Raw genomic sequence first — 13711 nt, forward strand, 5'->3', positions numbered from 1 at the left:
ACAACTTTTAGTATGTTGGACCAACAACGGGCAAAGTGAGCACACAAAACGCTGTTTTGCGCATGTGTATTACCACTAAAATTATGACTGTGTTGTTGCGACGTTAGGAATTTTTTTGATTGGTTCCTTTTTCTCGCTCGGGCAAACCCGTGTCGTCAATAGGCCATTTTACAGTTGTGCGTTTGGTGACCTGGCCTTGCATGTAAGCGAGGCTGGGGTGACCTTATTTTGATACAAACCTCACTGTTTTTCATACCTAAATGCAAACTAGTTAGCATAAGAACAGCATGATCTACACATGAAAAGCAGTGAGGTTTGTATCAAAACAAGGTCACCCCCAGCCTCGCTTCCAGTCCAAGGCCAAGTCACTAAGCACATAACTGTAAAATGGCCTATTGTCGTCAGAGATGGCCAAACGATCAAACACTTGTTCGTAGCCGTTATTATATACCCAAACTGTTGGATGAAAATGGTTGGTCTAGACGAAGACTTGGAAGCCATTAAAATGCAATGATTAGAAAGCAGTTAAACGGTAAATCCTCGTGAAACGAGCACATTTTTTTGACAAAATTTCCGTGACAAATAATTTGCCCTGAGCACAGATTACGAAAGTCTTAATTAAGTCTCTTTTCCATGAAGCAGGTGATTTCGTTTGAGGCGTAAGAACCAAAAAAAAAAAAAAAAAAAAAAAAAAAAATACGTTTCCTTCCGGTCCAGTCAAAACAACTTTACCGTGTGAAAACATGATAGGTCAACATTTAATATGTCAAATATCTCTTGATAATGTGTCTTTTTCGCGCTCTTGTTTTGATAGTACGCCGTCTTTGTTTTCCACGGACTTTCCCTACTGCGCAGACGGATTATCCTAAAACCGCCTCTAAAAGTAAAGAAGTGGGTAAGCGTTGCCGAACAATACGCACCGCCATGATGCAATAGGCCCCAGGGGAGTGGATAGTTGATATTCTTGGTTTTCACGTGACGTCATAAAAAAACTGAAATTCATAACAAAACGCAATTTTGGGTTTTTATCTTCATCACATATAAGAAAATATAAATTTCAATCGGCTTGCTTGTTTTCAGCAGGATAGCATTTTTCATTTTGAAAATAGAGCAGTTTGAATTTTAGATTTTTTGCGTACTGCGTGACAGAAGGATTCAGCTGCTCTAAATATGTCACGTACATGAAAACATCGATTTGCCCCGTGTTTTTTTAGGTCTGACCAGCTAACATGTAATAGAAACGTCTATGTCAATGAGTGAAAGTTCAGCAGGGAGAAGAGAGGCTTTGAAATAGCCAAAGTGAACTCCAGATGTTTTTGCTGGTTTCCGGCCGCCATGTTGGTGGCTATGTTGGTGTCCACCAACATGGCGTCCCATACTAAACTCTGTAATTTTCCGTGGTACATTTTCTCGAATAACTCGATTATGAGATATCGCACAGCCCCGTGGCTTTCACACGTTGTTTAGGTATCACACTTCTCCTAAATATCAATTTCTTGACTTCATCTATTGAATGGTTGAGGATTTAATTTTTTTACTTGCGTGACGATGTGTGAGGTGAAAACCACCAATTTGATGATGCTACACCAGGGGTACACACAACAATGAAGGGTCTCGGAACAATGCATTTTTCCGCGATGCTTTGGCAAATTATCTTTCCCAACCCATCTTTTCGAATAAATTTACTTAGATAGGAAAAACTGTCTTGACAAACAGCTCGTCAGTTTTTCAGCAAATGTATTTGTAGTGGAACAATTTGACAAATTTTCTCGTCTACGCTAGTAAAAAACCGTTTGTCACAGTGTCACGTTCCCGTGCGTGACCCTGGAACTCGATCGTCAAATATTATGAACTTTATTTAGCAACTCTATCTATCTTATCAGTTTCGCATAGTCTTCGGAGAGTAAACAAGTCCCCCTTTTTTGTTTTGGAGTTCTGTTTTATCAATCCCGGGCAATTCATCAAGTGTAAGTTTTATCCTTTATTTTGTACCCTCTTTTTTCGTATTTTTACTATCATGATGTATTCCGTTTTTTGATCAGGCTTCCCTTTTTTGTAGTTTCACCGTTCGCCGATTTGTCAATAACATAATTAATCACGAACTGGTTGTGAATGGATGAAAAGCGCTCTACGGGAACGCTACACACAGTGAGAAATTAATTTTGTCAAAGAAAGTTTGCTCGTGTGCTCGTGCACATGGGGGTTAAAACATGTTCTTCCAGCCTGATATTTGGACAAAAATATTTGATCTTTTAGCCGGGGCTTTATACATTAACATATTTCCTTTTCTTCAGTCACATGTCTTCAATACCCCTTTGCGAAGTAACAAAACAGGAGACAGTATGCAGTCTATATCAATTGACAATGTTCATTCTAATTCTGAATTTATTGAGTTTAAATAAACTCGAAAACCTTGTGGTTCTTTTAGCTTCTAGGCTCCAATTAACAATTACGCTCTCTTGCTATTTTTTTCAAATCAACCTGTAATGTATATAACACTTCTCCTGTAATTAACCATGTTGTGAGCCAATAAAGATTACTACTACTAATGATAATTGCTGCTTAAGCTTGTCCAGGACAGAGCCTGGGTCTGTAAATCCGGGTCATCATCAGTCGAGAAACATTGCTCTTGTAACGTTAATGCAAGTTCCTGTACAATGAATAGAAAAGTTAGGCTGCCAGTCAGAATTATTAGTATAATATCATGGATAACAAATTACTAATTAATTTTGGACCGAAATTTCAGCGTTAATTTATGGTTTCACAAGTGAAATTACAAAATTGAAAAACTCAAGTCAAAAACACACGATTGTGAGTGCAATTTGTCGCCCATAAGGTAATAGATCGTTTTCACGTGACGTCACGCATTGGCCCGCCGCCATATTGGTGGCCTCTCGAATCCACAGATATCTTGTGTTATCTCGTTTTGGAGACTACCTTCTACGCTCATTATTTGACATCTGCTGCTCCTTTTTTATTTAATCCACAGTGTATTCTTTTCCGAATTCAGCGATTGTTTAATCTTTTCCATACGCTTTATAGTTTTTGAGGTTTGACGTTGCGCGCAGTGTACCAAGCTGTTGCATTCATTTGCCTGTATCTCTCTAATTATTTGTGCTATGGTGCTAATTTTTTTTTTAATGGATAACGTATTCTAATCCGAATTCAACGACGTTTAAGCTTCTTCATACGATTTATAGTTTTTGAGTTTTGACGTTGCGCGCACAAGTAATTGAAATTTTCCGGAGTGTAATTTAACACAAATTGCGCTACGCGTTTACAAGCTGTTGCATTCATTTGCCTCTATCTCTCGTATTATTTGTGCTATGGTGCTACTTTTTTTAATGGATAGTGTATTCTAATCCAAATTCAACAAAAGTTTGAGGTTTTTCATACGATTTATAGTTTTTGAGTTTTGACCTAGCGTGCACAAGTCATTGAAATTTTCCGGTGTGTAATTTAACGAAAATTGGGTTGCGCGTTCACAAGCGGTTGCATTCATTTGCATTTATCTCTCTCATTATTTCTTCTATGCTGTTCATTTTTCTTTTAGTGAACAGTGCATTCTATTACAAATTAAGCGAAAGTTTAAGCTTGTTCATACAATATATAGTTTTTGAGTTTTAACTTAGCGCGCACAAGCAATTGAATTTTTCCGGTGTGTAATTCAGAAGGAAAATTGACTTACGCGTTCACAGGCTTTTGCATTCATTTGCCTCTATCTCTCTTATTATTTGTGCTATGGTGCTACTTTTTTTTAATGGATAGTGTATTCTTATCCAAATTCAACGAAAGTTTAAGCTTTTTCATAGGATTTATAGTTTTTGAGTTTTGATCTAGCGCGCACAAGTCATTGTATATTTCCGTTGTGTAATTTAACGAAAATTGGGTTACGCGGTCACAAGCGGTTGCATTCATTTGCCTCTATCTCTGTTATTATTTGTCCTATGCTGTTCATTTTTCTTTTAATAGACAGTGCATTCTTTTTGAAATACAACAAAAGTTCAAGCTTTTTCATTCAATATACAGTTTTTGAGTTTTAACTTAGCGCGCACAAGCAATTGAATTTTTCCTGCGTGTAATTTAACGAAAATAGACTCTCACGCGTTCACAAGCTTTTGCATTCATTTGCCTCTATCTCTCTCATTATTTGACATAGGCGGCTACTTCTTTTTTAATTCACAGTGGATTGTTTTCCAAATTCAGCAATAGTTTAATCTTATCCATACAATTTATAGTTTTTGAGTTTTAACTTAGCGCGCACAAGCCATTGAATTTTTCCGGTGTGTAATTCAGAAGGAAAATTGACTTACGCGTTCACCGGCTTTTGCATTCATTTGCCTCTATCTCTCTTATTATTTGTGCTATGGTGCTACTTTTTTCTAATTCTATTTCGAATTCAGGGAAAGTTTAAGCTTCTTCATACGATTTATAGTTTTTGAGCTTGACTTAGCTCGCACAAGTCATTGAATTTTTCCGGTGTGTAATTTAACGAAAATTAGGTTACGCGTTCACAAGCGAAACTTTCTTGTGTCCCAAATGTAATGTTGGAACGCAGTCAATATTAAATTTATCCCAGCTTTAAGCTGCTCTTTCTGAAACGAAGTGCTTTTCGGAAACACCGTGATCGTGCTCTAAGATCTCTTCGGTGAGGTCGTTACGACTTATCGCTGAAATCCAGCGCGATCTTCTCTCCTCTGACAATTTTTGAGCTTTTTCACCTTGATTTGTAACGATGGAAGGCACCCTTGCAAGGTATATCCTTTTATCTCGTCTACTTTTCCTGCCACAGCCAACAATCAGACACAAAACCATGTTCTTGGCAAGCGCCGCTACTAGTTTGTTTACAATTTTGGTACACCAATATGGCGGCGTAGCAACGGTAGTCAAGGATTTGGTCACGTGAGTGAAAACGATCTATAAAATGGTATACTCGTGAAATTAGGAAATAATTTCACTGGCATTTTTTGTCGAAAAGTGTAATAATTTTCCTCGCCTTAAAAGGTGCGTGAAATTAGTTCTAATTATACTCGTCACCATTTGACTAGCCATACTAATTTTGTAGAAAAACAACACTTTTTAATTTTAAAACTAACATGTTTCGGAAGTTGCAATGCACAGTCATCGTCAGTTACGAAATAAGTTATAGAATTGTATTTGAAACTTATATCTTATTTAATTTCCTGCTATCAGGACCCTTTGGGCAATTATAAGTATCCGGCCGTAAATATGATTACTATGTTTGCCCGCCGGCTATACTGTTACCTTGATCTGATTTTAGCATAACTGATCGAGTGGCCACTTATTTAACAAAATGGCAATATGGTTGGGGTGGAGTGGGTAATCCACGATGTACTAAAACAACAGTCAATTCCAACAGTGCCCACCCACACTCCCCACCCCCCAAAAAAGTTGTTCAAATGCCCCAGGGTAGGGGCTCAAAAACGTTTTATTTTCTTCGTTTCTCGTCTTATCTTCAGTAAAATCTAAACTAATCCAGGTCAAATTTAGTCCTAGTTAGGTCTTGTTTCCCATAATGTTCTAGAAGTAGGTCATTCTGCAGCTCTAGCGTCCTATTTATGTTCTATCTAGACGTATTCAAAAAGAAACTTACTGAATTGGCCGATGAATTTGTTATTAAAAGAAGCGATAATGCTGTAAGGTGAAAACAGTGAGATGATCAAATGCCCTAGGGTAATTGGGCGTAGGGCTAATGCCCTACACCCGGGATTGACAGTGTGGGTAAATGACCAACTATCCCCCCCACCCCCACAGGGTTGGGGCTAAAATTGACTGATGCATAACGTCTGGGATAAGCTCTGACAGTAGTGGACCACTAGGCTTGTGAAGGCCTTAGCTTACCACACGTACGTTAAGGCCGGTGTCTACTTTTGTTGCTGCACATACGTTCTGCGCACCTCGAGATACTCGGGATTCCAACGGGTGGTGACTATTGATTCAGGGATATTTTTGCTCGGTTTGAAACTATACGGAAAAGGCAGAGCTTAGCAAGTGCTCTTGGTATGCAAAAAGAAAATAGGCCTTATCACGGTTTTCGACGCCATTTTGACGGGTAGGCAAACAGGCTTGAAATAACAGTGTTTGTATAGAAATCCAATGTCAAAGAATTTTCATAAAAAACACCGCTTCTGAAAAATTCATGAATTGGAAACTTTTGGTACTAGGAAAAGGATTTTAAGAACAAAATTGGAGGGATGTAGCTGTGACAGAAAGCGTCCAGTCGTGTTTTGAAATTTCCATACATTTGTCTGTATAGCGAACCAGCCGTGAACTGCTACTAAAAATAGTTCGCGAGAAAAAATACAGGGAAATGTATGGAAAGTTCAAAACACGACTGGACGCTTTCTGGCACAGCTACATCCCTCCAATTTTGTTCTTAAAATCCTTTTCCTAGTACCAAAAGTTTCCAATTCATGAATTTTTCAGAAGCGGTGATTTATGAAAATTCTTTGACATTGGATTTCTATACAAACACTGTTATTTCAGACGTGTTTGCCTACCCGTCAAAATGGCGTCGAAAACCGTGATAAGGCCTATTGGAGGTAACCATGCATTTGTCAGAGGCAATAAAGTTTCAATTTGGAAAAAGACATCATACATTTCTTTGGATTTTATTGCTTTTTCTTCCTGGATTCCAGTAGCCCATACTAAGATATCCTTTTTCCCTCATAGTTATAAACTGTGCAAAAATACTTCTGTATTAGGAGGCACCGTCCTTAGGGGGGTTCACATTTCAGCGCATGTGCATGAATCTAAATGCTTTTTTCTCTTTCTTATCACTAGAACTTTATGGCCTTAAAAATCCCACTGACATGTACTTCAGTAATCACATTCTATAATTAGTCCAAGCCAAATGACTGATGACCAAAATTCACAGAAAATGCTAGTGGCATGGATTGTACTCATAATGCGAGTCCAGGCTTTGCTAGATTTAGCGGATGTGCTTACGGTGCCCCCCGCCCAAACGATCCCATAATTGAATTTGCGCCTACTCTCATCCCAGGCTGCCACTCTTTTTCAAAGCGAGATATCAGTCAAATCCTAAGCGACGCTTGTACATAACCTATACTCAAACAGGACCCGCCAAACTGCAAAAGAGATGGTGGTCTCCTTTTCCACTCCCTTCCTCAAATGACAATGAGATTGGAACCTCACTTTTCTTGTTTATCTAGCAATGCTGACTCTTGCTAGTTGAATATTTCTGTGTCAACTCAAGTTTTAAAGCCAATTAAATTTTGTTGGTTATGTTCATGAGCTGGGTAGCGTCTTCGATAACCCCCTAGCCCAGACAAGGTGGGTCCTCTTCGAACAAACTTGTTGTGACCAGTTCCCTAATTGATTGCATGTGGCCCGCCCACTAGAGGCTGTCCTATAAGCGAGTACGTTTTAAAAACGCACTAGCCGTGGAGGGGTAAAGATTATATTGTTACCGGCATATATGTAACATCCTCGGTCGGCTCAATCATCCTCTCTTTAGGAGACAGATCTGGATAAGTTGCTTGGTATGTGTAAGTTCCTCTGGATAATCACAGTTTCGGCCGGAAAACCGGAGTTTCAGTGATTTGAGGTTAGATTGGTCTCGTCGTTGTTCACACTTGGTGCTTGAGCGCTAGTGCGTGGGTCGTGATCGAGAACAAAAAAGTGCTATGTTCAGACACTGGGTACCCAATATGAATTACGTACACATTTAATCAATAAACCGGGCACAGATTTCATCATGTACAGGCATTCGTTCTTCATGATTACTGCTTTATATGACTTTTATACTTTTCTAATGTTGGGTTTGCACATGAAATACTTTAGAGACGGCATAGACATTACGAAATCGCGCCCATTGAAACACGTCGCTCGTTAAATGCAAATGAGCTTCATTTTGGACGTCAATCACAGCAGTCTTTTGTGTATGGTATTGTTAAAGTGACAATTCGCGGGACGCATCTATTCATTGAAACACAATAGAAAAATAACGCAACACAAAAGAACGAAAGGCGAAGTTTATCAGCAGAAGTTGCGTGACTAAACTAAAATAAATAAAAAATTGCCCTGCGCTATCAAGAAAGCGATGATTTTTAGCTTACTTGATGACAAACGACAGTTCCCAATACGAATAGGCATTATGTATGCTATCATTGCGATAAAAAGGGAGGAAAACCGATAATCACTGTCTCCAGTGAATTGAAAGTAATTTGCATAATCGAGCCGCACGGCGGAATCAAGCAAATGTAATTTTCAATCAACGAAGCGTGTTTTTACGGCAATATACCGCTATTCCAAGCAAAAATGTTGATTTAAAGGAGACCAAATCAACCACATTCGATGTTAGAACTGTAATACGTTCCTTTCAAAGGGCGCTGCTACCGTTTCCTTACGTAAACTCCTTCTTCTTTTGCAAACAAATAAACGAACACCCTTGAGGATTCATGCTGCGAGACGAAAGGTACCGCCACCAGCGGCAAGCTTTGTAATGCTTGCAAAGCAACATGGTACCCCACTTTTATCGGGCGACGTGTTTCAATGGGCGCGATTTCGTAATGTGAAGACGACAGTTGAAGATTCAACATCAATATCAATCAATAAATCTTTATTTAAACACGGTAAAATCCATCAGGAGTATAAAAATTAGAAATAACCTAACTATCCTAAACAAAATTCAATACCTAACTACAGCTAATCTAACTAAAACCTGTTTTTCATGAATGCCGTGTAGTCTAGTACTCTAACATTAAAAATGATCATTAACTAATCTTTTGAATTGACTAAGAGATTTAGCTTCTCTCACATGACAGGGCAGACCGTTCCAGAGAACTGCTCCGCTATAAGTAAAGCTGTTTTTCATGAAATTAGTTCGCGGAAACGGGACAAATAGTTTGTTAACAGAGTCCCTCAGGGAGTAACGCGTTTCATTTCGTTTAACAAATTTAGATGATAAATATTCAGGAACAAGACCATTTAAAGACTTGTATACCATTATGGCTTTCTGTATTTGAAATTGAGTGCTCAAGCCTTTCCAATCGAGTTGTCTAATTAAACGGTTAGCGTCAGCATCATATCTAGAAAAGGTTTAAACGCGAGCGGCACGGTTCTGAAGCTTCTGTAGCCTGTCAAATAATGTTTTACCACAATTACCCCAGACGAGATTGCAATAATCGAAATGAGATTGAATTAGTGTGTTGTATATATAATGAAAGGTAGGTGGAGGGACAAAAGGTCTAATTTTTTTTTATTGCTCCTATTCCAAAAGCGACCTTTTTAGATAATTTATCAATGTGTGTTTGCCACCGTAGATTTTCATCAATAAATACCCCAAGCGATTTGACAGAGGAAACGTGTTCTATCGGAACATTATTAATCGAGAGCTCAAGTGGGTTCGACAAAGTACTCAATTTTTGTCTGGAGCCAATAAGCATGAATTCAGTTTTAGCAGTGTTCAAGGTAAGTGTATTGGAAATAAGCCATTTGTTTAGGTTATCTAAATCGTGATTCAGATTTTACTGTATTGAATTCACATCAATGCCAGCATAAGTGATGTGGGTGTCATCGGCATACATCCTAGGCTGGCACGAATTTAGGCAGTTTGGCAAGTCATTAATATAAATAAGAAATAAAAGGGGGGCAAGGATTGTTCCTTGTGGTACCCCACATTGAAGTGAGCAGATTCTAGAAAGAGAACCATTAACAAGACATCGTTGAGTACGATTAGTTAAATATGACTTAAACCAATCAAGAGCTGTTCCTTGTATTCCATAAAGGTTTATTTTAGATAAAAGGATATCATGGTCAACGGTGTCGAATGCCTTTTTTAAATCGAGGAAAACCACAGCATTAACATTACCAAGATCAATATTAAAGGCCCAATTATCCGTAGCTTCCAGAAGGACAGTTACAGTTGAGTGTAACGAGCGAAAACCCGATTGATGATTAGAAATAATATCTTCATTGGTCAAAAAGCTTATACAACTGATCATAGATCCTTTCAAACACTTTAGCTATGACGGAAATGACTGAAAGATTAGCGCAGTTGTGGCAAAAACCTGCCGTGCAGTCACTAGGAGATTACATGGGTTCCTTGCTAACAGGAATCAAGTTCGGCGGGGAGCAGCTTGAAAAATTCCGCACATTGAGCATGTTTTGGAATATGAATTCCTCCATTTCCTGATAGAAAAGATATGGGTATGCAAAGCAATGGCTTGTGGGTAAAGTGCCCTGGAACTAACGGAAAACGGTGCACACAGGGAACCGATGCCTACTTCATTACCTGAATACCAGGTCTCGTTCTTATACTTGGGCATGGACACCCTACCCGAATTCTGGTGAGGGTACTTGATGGAAGGGTGCGTTCACATTAGTGCCCAGCGAAAGTCGTACTCGGGCACCGTAATTGAGAACCAAGTGTGAACATAGCCTTAGACAAGATACTTCGCACCACATTGTCTCTCTTCACCCAGGTTATAAATGGGTGCTGGTAACATACTGCTAGCATCCCATCCAATCCCGTCCAAGGGCAAATTAGCGAACGAATAATATTGCCAGTGGCAAAAACGAGAACGGAATGGGGAGACGGAGCGATCCCCTCGCATCGCAATATACCAAGAGAAAATAAGGGAGCAGAAAGGGAAACTAGGCGCGTTGGCTGGGATATGTGAATTTCACTTCATTTATTTTAAGACATCGGGTAAACGGACGTCCGTTTACCGAGAAGTTCGCGAACGGTCAGTGTGACGTCACAGGAAGTCACATCGGAGCGTGCCAATTAAACGTTGTATTTACAATTGCAATTGCGGACGTCTTGGGAAACAAACTTCCGTTTTTTCGACGTCTAAAAGTAGCGTAAGAGAAATTTACATATCCCAAAGGCTGTAGTGGGCGGGGGTCTCCTTCTCTGTCCCATTATTTTTCTCTTGATAATACTTCATTCCGCTCCTCACTAGGGACCTTAAGCAGCGACGACAACGACGTCAACGAGAACGTCAGAAAACAATAGTTTTACTTAGCAAAGCACTGGCTCTGCATATGCGTTTTACACTTTGGTACATTTCTTTGGCGTCCTCTGCAAAACAACAACGTGAAATGACCGAATTTAAGGTTTTATGGAGAACGTGAACGCATGATGATTAATTTTCCTTTCTCTTTTCAAACTTTAAAGGCGCCCCTACTACGTTAGCTCCTCGATAGTTTGGCCACATTACACAAACTGAGAGAGTATAAATCATTGCGGATTTATTTGGAAGACGCAAAAGTAATTTTTTTTAAGTCCCGTTTCCGTCGGCGTCGTCGTCGTCTCTGCTTAAGGTCCCTACTATCTGAACGCCTTCAACAGGCTTGCTGCGGTCTTATGGATTACCAAGCCTCGAATAGCGAATTTACTTTTTCTTTCTTTTATTATGGCCGTTAAAACGTACAACGAACAAGAGCTAGAACTTATGCAGAGACTTGGTATAGATATCGAGAGAACAAAAAACAGTAAAAACACGCTTATAAAAGTTTTTGTTTGTTCGTTTGTTCTGCCTATAAATTATAAATTGTGTTCTATGCTGGAGAATTAAGGATATATACTATTTACTGAAGGATATATATACTGAAGTTGATTCAATGAAGCACCGCCATAGTATGCTACCATTACGGGGCTCCATTCTCATGGTCGATCATCGGACTGAAGGGCATAGGTTCCCCCCCCCCCCCCCCCCCACGTCTCCTCCCCGCCCACTTATAAACTATTTAGGTATGTTGCACCTCAGTAGGTGTGGTTTTTGAGCCGGCAGGTTTCTTTTACTGGTCGCAAGTCAAGACTACAGGTCACTGAGATAATTGTATATAAACAAGCTAAACAGGGCCTCCTAACCCAAATTTCATACTAAAAAGCTATTTGAGGTCTAGGGCATGCTAACCCTCTTGGTTATATCTGAGCTGATTTTCCAGAAGGTGGCTACAGAAATTGACGTTTTTGTTAACTTTTCTTAAGATATTTATTTATTTTATTTTATTTTTTTTAGCGTTTTCTATTGAATTTCACATCAGTAGGTAAATAGATTACAATGGTCATTAGCAAATATTTATAAAATCAAAATATTTCTCCTTTCTCCCCCCCCCCCCCTCCCTGGTTTGTTAACCTAGCCCCACTCTCTCCCAAACGTCTTTTAACCGCTCAACGATTTGGCTTTGAATTCGGCGCGCGCTCTGAGCTCAGAACTAAGTCATTAGACCTAGCGTTTCGTTTGGCTTCCTGAAGCAAAGTTTTCCTGAGGACATCATTAAGTCTAGTGAGGGAAAAGTCTTACGAGTGCAGTTCATCCCTCGTCTAATATGCTTGCTACCAGTAGTCCTCGTTTATGCTAAACGGGTAATTTTCAGTTACTCGGGCTTGGACTATTAAAGGCTTGTATATCGTGGGCTTTGCTTGAGGAGGTGACAGTCTTTGGCTTTAAAAAGTAGGTCTTAGGGATGAGTTCTTTACGGGCAACGTGAATTTTTGCGAATTGTTTACCCAGCCAAAGACTTAGTATATTTTGTGGTGGAAAAGGGCGCTAACCCTTCCCTTTTCAAACGTTGATTTCTACATCCGGGACTTGAGCTGATATGGAAAACACTAGCAAGAATGGGCAAGGATTTTCTCTTCAAGAAGCGTGAGTTTGAAAAGCTATTCTATTATTTTTCGCCTTTATAACTGTAGCGTTGTTAGGCTAGTGATCGATTAGTCAAGAAGTGCGATTTTGGGTCGGATTTCCGGTCTCAATGTCATAAATAATTTCCAGATGTTTGCTTGGCGTGATTCGGATTGTGTCATGGATCAAGACTGAAGACGAAAAATCAATTTAAAACGCTGTCTTGCTCCGATTAAGCCGATTCTGTTGTAGAAAGCTAGACTTGAGCGCTAAAAGACCGGGTTTTGGGTGAGATTAAAGATGCGTTGGCGCCGTTAATAATTGCCATGTCACACTTGTTTATTCGGATCACAGGTCATGTCTCATTTCACTCGGATGTCAATGTCACGTATAATTCCAAAGAAAAGCCCCTCTTTTCTCTTGCATAGTATTTCCTGACCTTACTTTCTTGTGATGAACCGTAACTGGAGTATTGTTAATGACTAGCATATTCCTTCAGCTTAGAAAGTCTCAAAATGTGCTCAATTTCTGTAGCCACTTTTTTGAAAATCAGCTCAGATATACCATTACAACAATGATCTGTATTTGTGACCTCTAGAAGAGACATGTCCTTTTTGAGCCGCTTTGTTTTGGAAATGGGTATAGGTTTTAATTTAATTCTTGAACGGAAAGTATTGTAACGGGTATAGTTTGGAAAGCTCCGATCTGAAACGGGGAATGGGTTTTTGAGGTCAGGCGTCGCTTCCTACTACGTAATCAGTCGTTTTGAAGAATGAGACAGTAGCGCATGTTCACTCCCCTATTCCCAAATCTCTGTCACCTCCTCTCGTCTTTTCAAAACGCTCTCTTTATAATCACTGGTGGTACATATAGTTTTTTGGTTGGATAGCATTGTATCAGGGGGTTGGGGGATACTATTACACCAAGCCACTCCATTTTGGGGTATCATTGATTCCAGTAACTTTTACTGATCCAAAATATTTCTTCCTCCTCCTTAGGCACTGGCCAAAAACGCATACGATCACCATGCAGCTATTTATTGCTTACTTGTGGATCGGTTGCGGCAACATAGGGCAAGTTACCCGCTTCAA

The 13711-nt window shown here is 39.5% G+C and overlaps 1 pseudogene; it reads left to right on the forward strand.

The window, feature by feature from the left end:
* The first annotated feature begins 11402 nt into the window (after nucleotides 1-11402).
* LOC146461533 (uncharacterized) overlaps nucleotides 11403-13711 on the forward strand; it is a 4306-nt pseudogene continuing 1997 nt past the window's right edge.

Source organism: Pavona decussata, unplaced genomic scaffold, assembly GCF_977016875.1.
Source record: "Pavona decussata unplaced genomic scaffold, jaPavDecu1.1 SCAFFOLD_197, whole genome shotgun sequence".
NCBI lineage: Eukaryota > Metazoa > Cnidaria > Anthozoa > Scleractinia > Agariciidae > Pavona > Pavona decussata.